This window comes from Triticum aestivum, chromosome 1A, assembly GCF_018294505.1.
Source record: "Triticum aestivum cultivar Chinese Spring chromosome 1A, IWGSC CS RefSeq v2.1, whole genome shotgun sequence".
NCBI classification, from domain to species: Eukaryota; Viridiplantae; Streptophyta; class Magnoliopsida; order Poales; family Poaceae; genus Triticum; species Triticum aestivum.
The window spans coordinates 467,704,436-467,719,641 of NC_057794.1; positions in this window are offsets into that span (position 1 = coordinate 467,704,436).

The following is a 15,206-nucleotide window of genomic DNA, read 5'->3' on the forward strand; positions in this document are numbered from 1 at the left end:
CACCATGCTGGAGCGCCTACCAAGACCGCATCGTCCACTACTAGAGATGGACGTTTCTCATCCATGGCAATGGACCAAGAGCCCTGCATCACGTCCTCTCGCTTCATCGGCGCCGTCGTCCTCTTTGCCGGGGCCGCTCACACGACCTTCTCTTCCACCGCAACGGGACTTATCCCCCGATGCACCCGTCTACCGTCGCAGATCTGCTTCAACACCATCGACAGCCATCGCACCCCTGATGCCTACACGGCACCGCAAGAGAGGTGGTACTTCATATCTCCTCAACTTTTTGATCTCAACCAGAAAATAGATCTTAACTTGGTTACTCTACTTTCTTTTTAGCTCTTAGAATTTAGTTCTTTGTTCGAAGCAAACAATGGCTGCTAAATATCATTTCTCCGGTTTCCCCCTTTTATGATCACTATACGATTAGAATATGTGCTTCGTGTCATAATAGCATTGCTCGACCCATCAAGCTAAACAAGCTTAGTTCTTCAAATACGAATCTGATATTATTAAAACAGATTCGTTTAATTGGTCAGCTAAATGTTCCTAAATTAGTTTCGAAAATGCATGTTCGCCGCTCTGGTGTGTATCTCTACAGGGTGCCCACGGTGGGCCGGCCCACCCTGGGATTTTGGGTCGTCCCAGGCCCCGATTCCCCTCTGTTCTGCTGCACGCTTCCGATCTCTACTCGCCCCCAGCCTCCTGCCTCGCCGGTGACTTGCCGTCCCCGGACGGCATGACTCTAGGAGGAGACGCCGGACTAACAGGAGGTCAGGAGCCGCTCGCCCAACAGCGTCACCGCTGCCCGGGCGCGCCGCCGTGCCTACCTTCCCAGTCCGTTCAGGGCTCAGACGTGTATCACCCACTAAGCCAACCCGATTTATCTTAAGATAAGTCCTCAACACTCAGCAGCCACTCCTCATCACCCAATTTATAATTGATTCATTACTCATTAGGCAGGACTGTCATTAGGGTTTGTTGTGTGCTTAGTGCTACCCACACTTAATGGTTCAGATGTATTTCAGTAATCTTTAGTACCTGTAAAGTTCACAGGGTTTTCAAAATTTCGGCCCTAGGAACAGACACTATTCATTTTGGATTGTTGGTCGTAGTGACATTGACCCAGATTACTACTGCAAGCCAGGTTTGTTGACAATTTTACTTGTCTTTCTTACTCATTCGATATAATATCCAGTTTTTCATGTCGACTAGTTGCAAACAATAAGTGCTAGACAAACTTCTTGATTCAGATTTTGGACAGTCTCTTACTGCAGTTACAATTCTGCATACTTGTCCTAGTAAGATCACAAGTAAATGATTGATTCACTACATCTATGCTTGCCTTGTCATATTTTTTGTCAATATTCTTTTAGGGTGGAGCACCCTGTTTCTGAATACTGCAACCATAGACATGAGTGAATAGTATTTCTCTATGTGATCTCTTCCATCATGTGTGGGCAATGAACACTGCATTGTGTAGAAAGAAAGTGTCATTTCCAGCTTTTACATAGGCTTCAATCTTTTACATGGAATACAATTTTCCTACTTGCTTTGTGTCGCACTACCAACACTCCACCCTTGAAGCTAAACATTATGCCAGTCATAATTCCTTAGTTTATTTGTTCAAATACGAATTTCATATGATTCTAATGTTCCTACTTCAGTTTTGAAATGTGTGTCTGCCTGTTATAGAGACATAAGGGGTTTGTATTTTTGTGTGTGGTCTGGTCAGCACGGTTGGGGGTGAACTTTGCATATGCAGGGGTTTATAGGGAGCCACTCTTTGAGTTGAATCCGCAATGCATTCCATAGATAATCTGACTACTTTTTATGTTTTCATGAATCTCAGATTCTTAACAGCATCATAATGATTATGAGCTTGTGCGCATGAAAAGAATAAAGCAGAACAATGCCATGGCTGTCAAACTTGGCATTAAGGGACTGAAATCAAGTCTAGATACAATGCAATGCAAACGCTCTCCACCTACAGATTCATGCTCAGAATATGATCCTAATAGTGATTCTGAGCTAGAGGGAGACCTAAGTCAATTTAGCTCCCTAGTGGAGGAGTCAGAGGAAGATGCCCTATCTTATTCACCCATCAAGGTGCTTGCTCTAACTTTCCAAGGTTATATTTGTCGCACATATCTTGCAACTGATGCTTTGCATTGCTTCTACTTTGTTGAACTGCCATTAGCTTAGTTTACACATCGTGTATGTGAATACGCTCTGCCTATCCATTTTCAGTATATATTCCATCTGTCATCATACCATATTTATCCATTCAAATGATGTTCTTGTGTATCAGACGTTCAAAAGGAAGAAGGTGATTGCTAATCGTGGAGGAGCACAAGCAAAGTATTTGGAAAAGGTAGTGGCACCTGATAAATCAAATAGCCCATTAGGTGTAGTTGCAATATCACCTAACACACAAAACACCCAACTCTAGCAGACTCTAGCCATACTACATTGGTCATTTCGGATGCCCCAACTCAGCAGACCCCAACTGCAGCAAACATTATGATTATGCCAGTTGACATAGCACCAGCTCTACGACGTAAAACCCCCATTCCAGCAAAGAGTACACCAAATCCAGTTGCCAAATCCCTTTTTGAACAAGAGAGAGCCCCAATTGCAGCAAATAGGACCCCTGTTCCATTTCTTCCCAGTTTAGAAGACAAAGCTTATATTGTTGTGAGGAACTTTGTGTGCATCTTTCCTTCATGGAAAGATTATACCGCAGACACAGAACAATTTCCAGTCTTCCTCCGCAACTTACGCGTAAGTAATGTACTAATGTTATTGATGGTCATTGCTGCATATGTTTCTACTGATAGAAGACACAAGATTTCATTCTTTTTAATAGGTGAGGACCAAACTGGATTGTGAAGACGAGCAAGGGTTGGTTGCGCTTTTCAAGCACTCGTTGATGAAGTATCGTTCTTACCTGAGGCAAGCGCACTTCGATGGCAAGCCTCTAAACAAAATTTATGTAAAGTCTCCGGTGCTACATTTATCCGATGGTGACTGGAATAATCTTGTTACACATTGGTCTCGGCTGCAGCGTAAGGTACTATCTATGATATCGCATCACAATTTGAACTATATTTCTGCATTTGCCTTAACGTATCACTTGTGCGAAAACTGTTAGCAGAAGAACATTCATTCTCAAGGGACCACAGAATCTCGCAACTATACTGCACAGTGCATTGCTCTTGTGAGTACCTCTTGCCCTGTATGACCATACTTACTTTCATAGTTGTTTGATTATGTAGCATCACTGCACATGTTAGCCTCGTTATCGTCCATTTGGTGGACATTATAAGATCCGTATGGACTCTTACATAAATTTAGAATCAACCAATGCTTTTGAAGAGGTTTAGCTCTACAGTCCTCTTGTAAGGACTGAACGTCGTCTATCATTGTACTTACATTAACGGCTACTCCCTCCGTCCCATAATATAAGAACGTTTTGTACAGTACACCAGTGTTCAAAACACTCTTGTATTATGGGAAGAGGGATTGGTTCATTGTGTAGCATTCTGCATCTTATCTCCCTCGCCCACCATTTACTAAAAAAGACCAGGTCTATATTTAATCTTACCAAAAAGTAGAATACACAGACAATGCCAGTGCAGAAATGTAGCCCATTGCTCTTGTCAGTACATTTTGTCCTGTAATGCTTGTACTTCCAGGGATTGGTAGTTGATTATGTAGCATCAATCTTCATCTTATCTTCATTATCCTCTATCCCTTCAAGTATTATGATATCTATAATTACTCTCTACAAAATGTAGAGTACACATAATGCTTATGAAGAAGATTATGTGTTGAAATTCTTGAGTTATCCTTCCCTTGACATGGAGAAGGGCATTATAAAGCCGGGGGTAACTGTTAATGTAAGTCAGTCCTTCTAAAGCCTTTATCCTCAACTGCTATTTAATTTGCTCATACTCCCTATCATTTACTGTTGTTTAGTTTGTTGTTTCTACCAAAATGCATGTTCGCAAGAACCGTAAGTTCTAAGTTTCACTTGTAAAACCAAATTCCTTATTCATACCATGCACATTACTCAATACTCCCTATATGTATGCTTGTTTTTGTGGATCAATAATCCAGTGTATGGTGAAGCAGCCCACGTTTGCACCTTGTCATCTCCTGTTTTATCTCACTGATGTGGCTGATGATATGAACAACATGCCATGCACATTAACCAAAATAGATACAATGATTTTCTTTGCCCTTCATCTATGCTTGTTATGTTGACATGGTAATCCAGTAGTGTGGTGAAGCTCCCCGCATTATGAACAATGCCAAATTATGCTATTGATATTTTGAACTTACTCTTTATTTTCTAATTTGAAATTGGATGGAATTGACAGCACAGTTATCATGTTTGTTTATACACATGCAAAACCTGTCATCTCTCTGCTTTGTTTCAGGGTGATATGCCTGATGGCATGCACAAGTCTACTGAAGGCTGTGAGACAAACCCAACATATATTGCAGCAAAGAAGGTAAAACATCTTGAAGATAGCGAGACAACCCCAAAGTCTTGTCTTGATGTAGTGTTCAAGTTATTTGAGACTAGCAGTCAGACAAGCTCACAAAATTCGTTGTCTGAATCAGTTCGACTTCTTCAGTCCCAAGTTCTAGCAGAAAGGCATTATGCAACTCAACTTCGACTTGGAGTCCTATCTCTAAGAAAGATTGCGGAGAACACCAATGAGAACCTCATCGCTAAACAGCTACACCTGGAAACTATGACCGACATGCTAGGCCGGTCTCACAGCCTTGCTCAGCAGCTTGCGCAACAGTTCCCGTGCAAGGCTAACCTTTCTTGAACTGTCTTGAAAGTGGTCTCGGTTCAGTATTATTTCGTTACACTGCAATGGTGCCCAGTTTTTGTAATCTGCTTCTTCGTTGCGCGTTATGATCACTGGTGGCGAACTTCGATGCCCAGTGGATGTAATATACCATAAATTCTTTATTGTATAGTGTATGTTTATTCTTAGTTACTATGTTGTAATTTCTTTATTGTATAGAGTAGATTTGTTCTTAATTCCTACTAGTTACTGCCATCATTCGCTATCTAAAAAAATCAGATGTAGTCGACCGGGCCGAAACATTCGCCTCTAACGGGCCTGCTATTTAGCGGGCCACAATTGGGCCGGCCTGCATCTTTCATGGTCCCGAATCATTGGGGTCTTCACACTTTGCGCGAGGCCCACAACTTACACTAACCTATATTTTAGTTGGGCCTTTTGTGGACCCAGCGCTTAGTTTGGCCCAGGTAGCGTTGGGCCATTAACAGGCTGAATATTGTACTGGCCTGTTACGGCCCAGATGAAACCATGGGCCTTTAGTAGGTCGAAATGCATATTGGGCCTCAATTTTCACTAGTCGTCGATGGGCCTTCAGCAGACTAAAATGTAGACCGGGCCTTTTTGGGCCCAGTTATATCAGGGGCAGTTACCAGGCCGAAACATATCTCGGGCCTTAGTTGGCCCACTGATATCATGGGCCTTTAAGAGGCCGAAAGCTTAGTACAGACATCAACGGGCCGAATTATGCAACAGGCCTTTAACAGGCCCAAAGTCACGTTGGGCTTAACTGTTGCCACCTTTATCACAGGCCGTTAGTGGGCCCGATGTCATGTTGGACCATATATGGGCCATGGGCAGCACGGGCCATTCCCAGGATGAAAGTCACACCAGGCTGAAATGGGCCCCTGTCTACATCGGGCCTCTAACAGGCCGAAAGTCACTGGGCTGTAATTGGGCCCAAATATTCGGCGAAGAATTAACAGGCCAGATCTAGCTTCGGGCCGTAAAGTGGCCCAAATATTTAGCAAACAATTAACGGGCCAGATCTGGCTTCAGGCCGTAAATGGGCCTTTATTAAGTAGGCCATTATTGGGCTGGCCCACTAGTACCTGAGTAAGTACTACGGGCCTTTGACTGGGCCGGCCTTTTTAACCTATATGGGCCTTTGTTGGGCCATGCCATGTGTTGACGTATCATAGGCGCTTTGGCTCCAATGAGTGGATGACATCTGTCCCAACGGTGAGACAACACGTGTTTCCTCCAGCCAATGATGATTTTACACGTGGAAAATCCCCATTGGTCAGGGCTGTTAACGGGTTATCGGATCCAAAACCGGCCCCGATAGCATAACGGCATTCCGCTACGGTGGATGCCACGTGTCGGTCACCCTTGATGAAAGCACTTCTGGGACGCGCGATTTATCGTCATGGAAGTGGACACTTCCGTGATGATAATTTTGGTAATGTCATAGAACACTTCTATGACAACACAGGTATGACTATCTTGATTCTGTCATAAATTTGTTATGGATGTACATGCATGACAGAAAACGTGACCTACTGTGACAAACACGTATCATCACGGAAGTGTAGTTTTTGTGTAGTGACACAGATCAGGCACTCCGACGGACGCACGCTGCTTGCCGCACGCGGCCACCCAGCGCTAGCTTGCTAGCACCAACGAGCAAGTATGCATGGCTTGCCGACCAGCCAGTGCGAGCACGCATGCATGCGGCTGCGCAACCAGCGCGAGCACGTACGCACGGCTTGGCGGCCGGCTAGCGCAAGCATGTGGCTTGGCGACCAGCGCGTTCTCGCGGCCTGCGCGCAGCTCGACGGCTACACGAGCACACATGGGACGGCTGTGGCGGCCCGCCCACACTTCTGCACGTGACAGCTACGACGGCGAGCTCGGATGCCGGCCCGCACGCGACTGCAACAGCGGCCAGCCCGCCCTCCCGCGCTCCCGCACGCGACGACGACCGGTCAACGCAACCAGCACGTGCTCGCAGCCTGCGCGCGGCTCGACGGCTGCACGAGCACCCTCGCGGCCGCCGTCTCACGCCTGCTCCGGCGCTGCCTTCATCATCCTCGACCCGGCAGCCTCTAGGTGAGCGACATGGATGACACAAGTGCTCGCCGTGGGGCATGAAGACAAGGTATTCGTTGAAATGGGCAAGAGAATATAGTAGGAGGAGGAGGAAAAAGAAGATAGGTACTGATGTGTGGGGCCCATTTATCATAATGGTCAACTTAACAGTCAAAATAAACGGTGTTGATTTTCCTGCCATGTCAGCCCTGACGGGTGGGCCCCACTTGTCATAAACATGTTTAAATCTTCTAAACTGGTCATTTTTCGAAAGTGATTGTTATTTGCCACGGATTAGTAAAAAAATAGTAATTTTTGGCACAAATTTGTAAAGTGATAGTTTCTAGACACGTTTCAATAAAATGTGGTAATTTTTTGTTAAATACTCGCATGCATGCATCTATTGCTAGGTTACCATGTTAAAATGGAATTGATAACGGCCGAACGTCAGATTTTTGACGTCCCGCGTCCAACGACTATTTCATTGTCGGATCTGAGCATAGATCTTAAAGTGGAAGTCCACAGTCACGTGCGACTGAAACCGTTCGGTAAAAAGTTTTCCCTGAAATCTAAAAAGTGCACGCGCACTTTCTGGGCGAACCGAGCGGCCGCTTCCTGGCCGCACGATCGGGCAGCGATCGTCTCGCTCGTGCGCCAGGTGCCGCCTGGTCGGGATTAGTTCTGCCGCGGGTCGTAGGTGGTTCTATCCTCATTCGTGGGTGGCTCTTTCGAAACTGCAGCCTGAAATCTCTCCTTGTTGTTCCTCTCCCCCCATTTCTTCCCTCTCCTTCTCGATTCATCTCCACCGAACGGGCCGCGATAGAGGGGCGGTGCAGCAGAGTTCCTAAATCGGCGGCGGGTCCGCGTCGCAGGTACTCCACTGCTTCTCCTCCCTCTCTCTGTCTCGTTGGGGAACCGACCGCTCACCGTGTTGGCCGTGATGCAGGGAGGCGCGACGGAGTTCTCAAATCGGGGGCGGGACTGTGGGTGCCTCTCCGCGAGGAATCATTGGTCCTCATCGGCATGGCAGGTACCCTACTACTTCTCCTCCCTCTCTCTATCTCGGCGGGGGACAAGGTCGTTTGTGTTTTGCACGGGTGGTGGCGGACTGTGAGGGAAGGATTCCTAGGGTTCGAACTGCGCCAAATCCCCTCACATGGGCGATTTTGCTGTAGCATTTTGCACATCTCATTCGGTTGATTTTGCTATAGCGGTAGCACAGCACGGCGGTGTTCGAGATTCATGGCACAGCGGGGAAGTTGTGCAGGGGCACGAGAATGTGTGGTGGGTCAGCGCTTTGCGCCAGTGTATGATTGGTAGCACAGGATGCATGACGATAGCGCCTATTGAGCAATTTTGATGTCCATTTTGTTGTTGCTCAGCCGCAGGTTCCAGATTTGTTCATTTTTGTTTAGTTGCACAAATTCTGTACTCAGTTGGCTGCATAATTATAGTAGTTGGTTGTCCATATGTTGTGCATTTGCACAAATTATCCTGCTCAGTTGGCTGCCTGGTTATACTAGTTGGCTGTCCAGCTGCAAGTTACCCTACTCAGTTGGATATCTGGTTGTACTAGTTGACTACCTAAATTTTGTCCAATTGCACAAGTTTTCTTTTCTAATGAGTTGGCTGCCTCATTGAATTACTTGGCTATCCACATTTTGTCTAGTTGCACAAGTTATCTTACTCAGTTAGATAGTCTTTTTTGTCCAGTTGAACAAGTTATCATACTCAGTTGGCTGCCTCGGTGATCTAATTGGCTATCCAATGTGATTTGGGGATGAGGGGGGAGTAAAACTTATATGCTTTTTTATGTGCGTTGGCTTGCTTAATTAAGGGTTCTGCAAATCGTCCTTCTCGCCGGAACTCGAAATGTCCTGCTGATCGTCAGCCACGCCCTGCCCGTAGTGATGTGGAGGCAGAGGAAGATGAGGTAAGTGTCATGCTCAAGCACAATCACCTTTTTTACATATGGGTCAAATTAATTTTTAATTACTTAATCTGGTTTTTCCATGCACTTTTCAAGGTGGTGCTCAAGTTCGTGTTGCAAAGTGGAGGAGACGTGCATCAGGTGCAGGGGAGGTGTATCATCTAACACAGTAGCTACTAAGGTAACATTTTTGGAATTTTGTTTTCTCATCATTTTATCTATATGCATAGACCCTGGAAATATGATTTTTTTTCTCAATAGGTGCAGTTCAATTAGGTAGCTGTTGGCATCACCAACTGTTGTAGTTGCACAAGAACCAGCTTTAAATTGACATGTGCTCTCTTTTTTTAAAATATTTTTTCCATAAGAACCTGTCATCGGTTGGCATGCCCAGCTTTTATAGTTGCACAATAACATCATATTAGTTGGTATCATCCTTTCTTTGTTTATAATGTATTTTTACCACCATGTGCAGGCAGCAGGTGCTGGGTGAGCTGCCTCATCTTCTACAACAGCTGCTAAGGTATGAGTTTTATGACCTTGGGTTATGAGCTATTGAACAGGTTTGCAATTTTGTTTTAGGTTGCTATTTTGGCACTACTTATCTTCTATAGTTGCACAAAAACTAGGCAGTAGTTGTCAGACTTAAGTCTCCTTTTTTTGAAATCTTACACAGTACCAGTCTGTAGTTGGCATGATCAGGTTATATAGTTGCACAATAACATCATACTAATTGGTACCATCCTTTTTCTGTTTATATAAGTTGATCAACACAGTTGCCCTCCCCCTTTTTTATGTCTGCTATACTCATTTGTGGCATCTCTACGGAAACTTGTAAAAAGATTTGTTATTGCTTTTAGTCCAAACAACACCATCAACTCGGAGCCATAGAATTCTGCCATTATACATCATACCTTCTACATAATACAAAAGACAACAATAAGGGATTTTTATTATTTTTTTAGTTGCATGGATGCACACACTAGTTGCACAGTAAAGGGACATGTGTTGGCACAAATGGACAACTAACTGCATCCTTAAAACATGTGAAGTTGCAGATAGTACATTTTTTAGTTGCACATTGAAGGCATTTTAGTTGCACACAAGTATCATAGCAGTTGCACACAAATCTACATGTACAGCAACCTGGTGTGCAACATATGGAGTTGCACACAGGACCTTTTTTACTTGCACACTGAAGGCACTTTAGTTGCACATAAGTGCCATAGTAGTTTCACACTAATGCGCCTATAGAAAAACTGAACTTTGTAACCGACAGAGAGAACAAACATGTGCTGCAAACAAAGGTGCATTATGTTTTGCATGCAATAGTGTTTGTAGTTCCACAATATAGAGACTTTTGTAGTAGCACAAGTGTATTTTTTGGATGAGTTGCAAACACGTTATTTTTTTCTAAATTCTCAAAATGTGTTACAAACAAGATGTTTTGCAACACAGAACTCTAAGTAGTTGCACACTAGTTTTCATAATGTATTTGACACACCTTTTTTTACTTCTTTTAACTTACTAATTTTCACAATCCGTTTACTAATTTGCAATTCTTATACACTACTATTTGGACAAAGAAAGAAGATTCTGATGGGAGAAAATAGTTTTCATCTTTTTCTATTTTTTCTTTAGTATATTGAACATATTTTCCCTATTGCATTTTCTGTGTGACAAGACTATGTATGTTTGATCTTACTATGTTTTGTGCTTTATTAGTCTGCTTTGTTTTTGTTGCGCACATTGCAGCAAAAGTTGGCCTGGATCCATGTGTGGTTGCACAAATATTAACGATTTTTTGCACAGACACAACATGTAGTTTTATTGTGTTGTCTGCAACTACTCATTGTGTTTATTTGCACATATGCAGGAAAAGTTGGCTTGCATTCATGTTTAGTTACACAAATAGACGGTTTTTTTGCACAAGCACTACATCTTGTCTATTTTGGCATATGCAGCTACTCCTTTTTTGTTTATATGCAGACATCTAGGCAAAAGTTGGCTTGGATTCATGTTTAGTTGCGCAGATAGATGGTTTTTTGCACAGGAACTTCACCCTGTCTATTTTTGCATATGGGTTGGTTTATTTGCATGCATCCAGGCAAAAGTTGGCTTGGATCCATGTTTAGTTGCACAGGAAAGTGTTTTATTGTGCAGAGATCAGATTCAACTCTATTTGCTGCTTCATGTTCCTTCTTCCTTCTTGTTTTGTGGAAGATCCAGAGGGAAAGGGAAGGGGAAAGTGAAGAAGGATGATCTGGAGGCTAGAGGGAAGTTACCTGATGCTGCTGCTTGCCATGGCTTTGTAGTCCCTCTTCTTAGAATTGAAGCTTTTCTGGCCAATTTGTTCACCTAGTTTTTCTCTGCCATGGCAGCTTTGTAGGGTTTGGATCTAGGCTTGGGATCCCCTTCTTTCATGGAGAAGAAGGGCGACCCGTGGGGGGAGGAAGTGTGGGCGAGGTGTGGGGATGTAGTGGTTATCACGTGACAGCGATGGGGCAGATTTTTTGTTTGTTCGGAGCATGGGCAGTCGGATCAGAAGGAACTTTCCTTCCTGGGACCAAGGGGATGGAAAGTTGCTTTTTATGGCAGGCCGCTCCATCACGCTAGTGGGCAGCCGGCCGCCCACTAGACGCGCCCAAAGTTTTCTCGTCCCGAACGAATCCCCCGACCGCACTTCTCTCTTCCCCTCCTTATCCATTCCTCTGCAACACATCGCACCCAACCAAAGGACGACTGCCGTAGATGCTCGTCGGCGAGAAGCATAACCCGGTGTGCTCCGGGTCCCGCGGGACGGCTTGAGCTGCCGTCATGGGCGCAGGCCGAGGGCTGCAGCGGCCTTCATGGCCATGCCTCCATCCACGCGATCCTCGCCATCGCCGAGCTAACCGTCGTCGCCGCCATCCGAGGCTTCCGTCGCCGAGCTGACCGTACTCGATGGCAATGGAGTCCGCCGTAGCTGAGCCGCGTCTCCTTCGCCAGGCACCTTCGCACCCGTCACGACGGCGCTGCCCTTTTCAGGCGATGGCGTCGTCCCTCACCTCGGCGCCGACCACGGTCGCGTCTTCTCCGAGCACGACGTCCATGGGCTACGGGACCCTCTTCCTCGTCTTCTCCGGCTTATCGAACACCGGGGAACTCGGACGCTTCGTGTTCTCCCGGAGGCGACGGTGCCAAATGGGTGACGGGACCATCCTCATCGTCTTGTCCGGCCGCTCACGCGCCCAGGAACTTGCCTGCTGCACATGACCTATCAGTTGAAGGGCAGGTTCCATTTTAATGTCACTAGCTCAGCACCGATGATGATTCACCTTGTTTAGCTCAATCCGTATGATGCATGTTTTGTATGATTCATTTTTTTGTCATTCATGGATTGCAGAAACTTTTTTACTTTGATGTGATGCTAATTGACCAATTTTCCATGGCAGTTTTTTGAAATTATAGTTGATGGCAAGTCAAAATATGTTTTTGCCATGTAAACACAAAATATGTTGCCATGTCGCCTCAACTTTTGCAGCCATCCAAGATCTAAATTATTTCTTGCCATGGCAAGACCAAGACATCATAATATATTGCCATGGAAACACAAAGTATGTTGCCATGTCAAAATCATGTTTTCATTGCCATGGCATGAAAACATAATATGTTTTGCCATATTTCTGAAGCCGCCAGTACTGTTTTTCCATGGCAATTTATAGATATTGTTTTCAATTAACCTTGGAAAATCTTTTGTAAAAATGCCATGGCAATTTTTATAAATTTGACATGGCAATTTTCTGAAATTTGTGTTAGCTAGAACATGCAGCCTGTTTGATTTTTGTGTTTTTTGTATTGTTTTAGCAATCACAATTTGGAAAACAACTTTGTTCTACAACATGGAAAGAGTGTATGTCAGTAGCTTTCCAATCAGCTCATCTATTTTTTTTAGATAAAGCTCATCATTTTTCTTGTGCTTGTATGCATGACAGGAGCTTCTTCAACCAAACAAGTTGGCTGTGCTCAATATACTTGCATGAATTCACATTCTTTTATGATACCATCTGTGCTTATTAAATAGTTTCACCATGGCAAAAAATACAGTGAATATTGTCATGGCAAATCCAAAGTAAAATTTGCCATGTGCATAAAAGTATTTTTCCCATGGAAGAATATAGTAAATTTTGGCATGGCAAATTAAACTAAAACAAGCCATGTGAATAAAAGTATTTTTTTGCCATGGAAAAAATAGAGTATATTTTTCCAGGGAAAATTAAACTAAAATTTGCCATGTGAACAAAAGTATTTTTTTGCCAGGGAAAAATAGAGTAAATTTTGCCATGGCAAATTTAACTAAAATTTGCCATGTGAATAAAAGTATTTCTTTGCTATTTTTTCCATGTGAATAAAAGTATTTCTTTGCTATTTTTGCCATGTGAATAAAAGTATTATTTTGCCATGGAAAATGCAAAAATAGAGTAAATTTTGGCATGTGAATAAAAGTATTTTTGCGATGGCAGAAATAGAGTAATTGTTGCCATGGAAAATTAAACTTAAAGTTGCCACCTGTCCAGACCTTAATGTTCGGTCCTTATCGAGGTCCTATTAAAACCGTGCCCACGGAAAGCTAATCAAGGTCCTAAATTTATTATAGTTGTGGCGATATAAAAGTTAGACGATCTCGTTCTCATCGGTCCCATCCATCCACGGCCGCTAGGGTTTGCTCTCCTCTAGTCCTCTCCGCGGCCGCTAGGGTTTGCTCTCCTCTCTGCCGCCCGCAGCTGTTTACCTTCCGGCGTCGGGCTCGTCGCCGTCTGGTAAGTGCTTCTCCTCGTACTTTTTTTTGTCTCTGCTGTTTCGCCCTCCGGTCCTCATCGGTACCTCGAGCAGGGAAACTCGAAGTCGGCGTCCTGCCGTATCAACTCCGCCGATCCCCATAGTCTTTCCGCCCGCCGCCGCCAGGTCGGGTTAGGCCCTTCGCCGTCTCAGATCCCCCTCTCCTCACCTTAGCTTTTCCTCCTTGTCTCCGCCCCCATAGTCTTGCCGCCCGCCGCCGCCAAATCGGGTTAGGCCCGTCGCCGTCTCAGATCCCCCTCTCCTCACATTCGCTTTTCCTCCTTGTCTCCGCCCCCATAGTCTTTCCGCCCGCCGCCAGGTCGGGTTAGGCCCTTCGCCGTCTCAGACCCCCCTCTCCTCACCTTCGCTTTTCCTCGTCTCCGCCCCCCGCGAGGTCGGAATCGGATTAGGCAGGCCCATCGACGTCTCCTTTGGCATATCTTATTAGACGCTAACAGAACGATTTATTTTGTCTTTTTATTAAGCAAACTACGCTTGGGGGTTAGCCACCTGAATTCATTCGTTTCTATTAAATGAAATTTGTTTATTTTATCTATTATTATGCAGGAGATGATGATATCCAAAATGCATGATATGCTTTTGCCAGTGTTCTCTCTGTTCAAGTTTCGTTTGGATGCTCCACGTATCCACAGTATGTTCCTACTCATTTTGATGGCTCCAAGTTATTATGCATCTGTCTTTTTTCAGTACTATTCTAGGCCAGATTTTATCTTCAGGATACTATGGCTTGAACAAAAACGTGGTGACTAAAAATTATTAGATTGACCTCTTGTGCACTCCATAATGATCTTTTAGCATTGATTTTTTTTGGGTAGGCTCCTCACTGCTGTCTTGTCCACCTCATTGTGGAATGTTGTAGTAATTCTCAAAAGTTTGCACAGCAAGTAGCATATGAAGTATCAATGCTAAAGCAGATTTCAATATTTTATCAACAGTTACGTGGCATGGAAATAGTTTCTTGTTGACTTCTTTCCTTTGATTACTATTCATTGTGTACAGTTAAGTGGCATGGAACTGAAACCATACTTTGTTGTTGACTTGTTTCATTGTGGACAGATTTTCCTTGTTAAGTTGAGATATTACTTACTAGATCTTGATTACTATTCATGTTATGGTGTCTTTGGATTTATCTTAGCTCAGCAGGACAAAGACATGAAGGGTTCATACTTACACTAGTTTGATGCCAGCTGCCTACATTTACCAATAATTTTTAATATGGTTTAAGTTCATGCATATCTGATTTTATGAGTTTCAGTAGGCGTCATCAAGTCATGGGCTGTGGCTTCAATCCCTGGATTTTTTGTTTGCATGTGCTGTGCTGCTATGAAGCATTGTTTAGCAAACAATGTTTTGGGAATTTCTTCCCGTATCGAGGTTTGTTTTTATTAGTTATATTATGTATTTCTAAGAATTATGAGCACTTTCTGGTGGTGTTCACTTCAGTTATGGTCAGGGTAGCTAAATTTTTTATGCTCCAATAAATGTCATAGATCTTTTTAGTGAACTTTTGGTGATAA